This window comes from Octopus bimaculoides, chromosome 1 (genome assembly GCF_001194135.2).
Source record: "Octopus bimaculoides isolate UCB-OBI-ISO-001 chromosome 1, ASM119413v2, whole genome shotgun sequence".
NCBI classification, from domain to species: Eukaryota; Metazoa; Mollusca; class Cephalopoda; order Octopoda; family Octopodidae; genus Octopus; species Octopus bimaculoides.
In genome coordinates this window covers 59,090,460-59,095,090 of record NC_068981.1, presented here as the reverse complement: position 1 = coordinate 59,095,090, position 4,631 = coordinate 59,090,460, and the positions used below count along the sequence as shown (strand labels likewise).

Below are 4,631 nucleotides of genomic sequence, written 5' to 3'. Positions count from 1 at the left end.
TGTGTGTTTATGCATATGTGCAAGTGTGGGGTGAGTTTCTGTATCTGTTTCCCTATATCAGTATCTGGACTGACCACACATCTTTTTTGGCCAAATAATATTAATGGCATTATAAAGATTCATGCATCAGTGTTTTCCACTACAGTTTTCCCTGGAGAAATAGTCAGTGTTTCGGTCGAAAAGTAATGGTCTTTAATGTCCAAGAGTTCCAATTGAGTAAGACAAAAGTACTTAGTTATTTTGTTTACCAATAAGTCCTTGTACCTCTTCTTCCCACAACATTCTCTTTTTAACACTCCCCTTTCATGCATACAACATATTTTTGATTATTTTTCACAGAAAATTCACTATTCTACATTTCAGAAATGACACTTCGGATTAGCTACTATATTACACATAAATTACTTATTTCATTCTACTCACACTTTAGCAGCTAATCTATTACAACCAAGGCGTCCGACTGATAAAACTGGTGACAATCGAAATCTCAAACTGTACTGCAAAATAACAAATGTTACACACAACATATCTATTTTGAAAATGTTGACATGTCTCGGGGTTATACTTTTATGTGTAGCTATATATGAAACATATACACGAATACACACACACACACATGCACACACACACAAACACACACACACATAGCTAGCTAGCTAGCTAGATAGATAGATAGATAGATAGATAGATAGATAGATAGATAGATAGACAGACAGACAGACAGACAGACAGACAGACAGACAGACAGACAGACAGATAGATAGATAGATAGATAGATAGATAGATAGATAGATAGATAGATAGATAGATAGATAGATAAAGTATTCTTGTAAATAGAATTCATGGTAATTCATGGTAATGAGTAGTGAGATATGGTTATGACTGCATAACGGAAAGCTGAAGAAGGAGGCAGAATGTTTGTTAGTAGCTGCACAAGATCAAGCATTAAAGACAAATTGGATAAAAGCCAAGATAGACAAAAAACAAGTAAATTCCTAATGTAGATTATGCAAATCAAAAGAGGAAAGTGTTACTTATATAGTAAGTGAATGTAGCATGCTGGAACAGAACGAATACAAGAAAAGACATGACAGTCTAGGGTGAGAAATCCACTGGGAGCTATGTAGAACGCTAGGATTTGAACATACTGATAAATGGTATGAACATGAACTTAGTAAAGTACTAGAAAGTATGAATTACAAGACTTTGTTAGACTTTAATATTCAGACTGACAGAGTAATAGATTACCAGTGCTTAACTGGTATTTATTTTATAGATTCCTAAAGGCTGAACGGCAACTTCGGCCTCGGCGGAATTTGAATTCAGGACGTAAAGACGAACGAAATGCCGCTAATGATTCTACCAGCTCACCGCCTTCGTAATACACACCATAATAACAAACCAGTTATATTTTCAGCAAAAAGTAAAATAAGAAAATGCACGTTTGGTGTTCACTCCCTACACACTGGCTAGGTCGAGTTAGAGCAGCCCTGATCTCCACACATCTACCAAGTCGTTATCTAGGAATCATTTCCACTTCGTCAGGAAGCTCTTCTATTAATATATGATAATAAAACAATTTCGTTTTTATTAGGATTTAACGCTTCTAATATTCAGTCCTCATTTTTAGATCGGTCATTGGTATATCCAGACAACGCCCGCTACACTAATACATTTTAACTGTTTCACTTAGACGCTGGTTACTCTCGCAGAGAACTGTGAATGTCACTTCATCTTCCTTCATGTCATTGTCTTCAGTGTTGCTATGAGGAGGAGTATCGTTCTTCTTAAATCGCGCATTATTATTGTTTTGAAGATGATGCTCCTTCTTCTTCACTTTCGTGTTTTCTTGTTTCCCGATGTAGTCCACCACTTTTCTGTAACATCGTTGTCTTTTTCCATTTGCATTCTTCCCGACGACGTTTTGAGACTTTACCTTGTAACCATCCTCTCTCCCTCGTCACATGATTTGGAGTGCTGTTTGCTACAGTCAGAAGACACGGTGCCTGCATACTTTTACCCAGGACTGGGCCCGAGGTGACCGCTTCCGCCATTTCAGGAGCTGTGACTGAAGATGCTCAGTAAACTGGAGCTGACTCGGCAACGAAAACAACTATACGGAGTGGCAAAATGTACAAAAGAAGAGCTCCGTATGTTTGGCTCAATGAGTCTGTTTCAAGCTTTTGTTAAAATCAGTCGCCTTCATTTCTATCGTTAATGATGATAAGAAAAGCATAAATGTAGCAAGTTCAGAAGTAACAACACATGTGTTCATGGGTATTCACAGTTACTCTCACAGAGAAACAGATGCATACATACACAAACACACACACGAATAAATGCGTAAAGTCACATGTTCTTGTATTCAAAACGTATATTCACCTATTGATGAATTGCTTTGCGTAAAGAAAGTTGGATCAATGGCTTATGTAATATTCAGTGTATGTGTGGAAATGAAATGTAATAAGTAAGTTCACGTCAAGTCGAGACGGTTTTGTAAGTTTCAAATTCTGTTTGAAGCTATTTCTCTTTCTTCACGCTGCTGACCGTCAGATTTGGCAATTTGATTCATTTCAGAATTTTGGTACAGTGTCAAAAGAAAACTGATATTACTTCATCGAATTTCTATTATATATTTGCATTGGTATGTGTATGTGTGTGCATACGCATGTGTGTGTATTCCGACTTAAAAATCCATATATTTTGAGTTTAAAATTTCTTTCGTCCTTCTACAGCGATTCAATAGGAACCAGTCAAGTACCGGGGTCGATGTAATCACTTATATTCTTCCACCAAAATGCATTGCCTTGTCTCTAAATCAGAAATAATTATAATTCTTGCTCTGTCGAATAGTAATGGATAACAGGAACTCTGATTTTGTTGTTTTGTCACATATCTGCAGAAAGCCGCTCTATTATAAAAGGTGTTCCGCGGTCACCATTAAGTCATCACCGTTGATTAGTAACCTTGATATCAAAATAATGTTGAGAGCTGGGAAGTATCATTGTCAAAGCTTCATGAGGTGCTATGACAGGGGTGATGTAATCACCCTTGTAGGAGCACGCAGGCTCTTTTGTTTATTTGTTAAGTTCCCGGTGACGTAGGTTTTAAATTTTGGAACAAGGCCAGCAAGTTCGGGGGATAGGGTTAAGTCGATTACACTGACCCGAGTGCTCAACTGGTACTTATTTTATCGGCCCTGAAAGAACGAAAGGCGAAGTCGACCTTGGCGGAATTCGAACTCAGAACATAAAACGAACGAAATGGCCGCTAAGCCATACCCTGAGGTATAGTAAAAATGTAAAAGTAAAAAGATCCCTTTCGGTCATAACTCACCATGGGGTTGCACCTAGAAAGTTACCCTCCGAGACACAAGTTCGGGCAAGGTTGTTTATGGAAAACCAGCAGTCGCTCATGCATACCAGCCTCCCCTCTTCACGCCACCGATGTTGTCCAGGGTCGATACAATTTGGCACCTGTGACATCGCAACTCATTTCTACGGCTGTATGAACTGGAGCAACGTGAAATAAAATGTCTTGCTCAAGAACACAACACACAGCCCGCCCTCTAACCACTGAGCCATGTACCTTCACACATTGCATATGTACCTAGACAAAAGGAAATATGTACCCAGTCTAAAGAAATCAATATACACAAATGTACAGACATACGTATAATCATAGACATGCACAGAATATTTTAAGTCAACAAATATATTCTTCCCAACATATCTATGATATGCATGCAAACATGTATTATACTGATTGCTAATTAAGTAAATATATGAAGAAAAGAATGATAATCAACATACAGATAGGAAGTTTGTGAAGGGCAAATGCTCAACATTTTTGCAAACTACGAAACTCCGACATGCCTTCAGACTACCACTTGATATATTATATCTGTATATGAGAATTTCATATAGATGTATGCGTCAAGGCGTATTATGCATATACGTATTTGTCGAACCCGTAACGTTTTGTTGTTGTCGTAGCTGCTACTGCTGATTCTGCTTCAGTTTATTGCACAGCCTTCGATCGAACAGACCTACTTCCAAAGGGTTTCCAGCTATTACTATTACGTATTTTTGGTTTACATTTTCCAATGTCTCTTTCCTCTTTTAAGATGATAGTGTGTTACTTGAAGGATATTTCACTGCTGTTTCTGATAGGTTGTGCGATGGCGTCAATACCTGTTCGTTGGCTTGTATTACTGGTCCTACTACAAAGCTACAACTAATAGCGACGGTAAATTACTAACTTTTCCTTTTGCTATCTTTATCACTCAATTTGACTGAAGGCATTACTGATTTACATAGACTGTATATAATTATTTGTAATCAACCATGTAATTCGTTGGTCGATTGGCATCACGTGGTGATGTCGTTCATCATTTACACATGCAAACGGACAAAGACAGGTGCAGCTGTGCACACATGAATATACCAACATTTACTCCTCTACAGGTTATATACATACTCATATACATACATGCACACGTATACAGACACGTATGTACTGGTATGTGTAAATATATACGTATGCATACATACACACACATATATATATATATATATATATATATATATATATATATTATATATATACACGCACATATATATATGTGTGTG

General features: G+C 37.4%; 1 protein-coding gene across 3 annotated transcripts in view; it reads left to right on the top strand.

The window, feature by feature from the left end:
* Window positions 1–4,631, top strand: part of LOC106877850 (FMRFamide receptor) — a 174,252-nt gene that overhangs the window by 58,826 nt on the left and 110,795 nt on the right. The window lies entirely within an intron of this gene.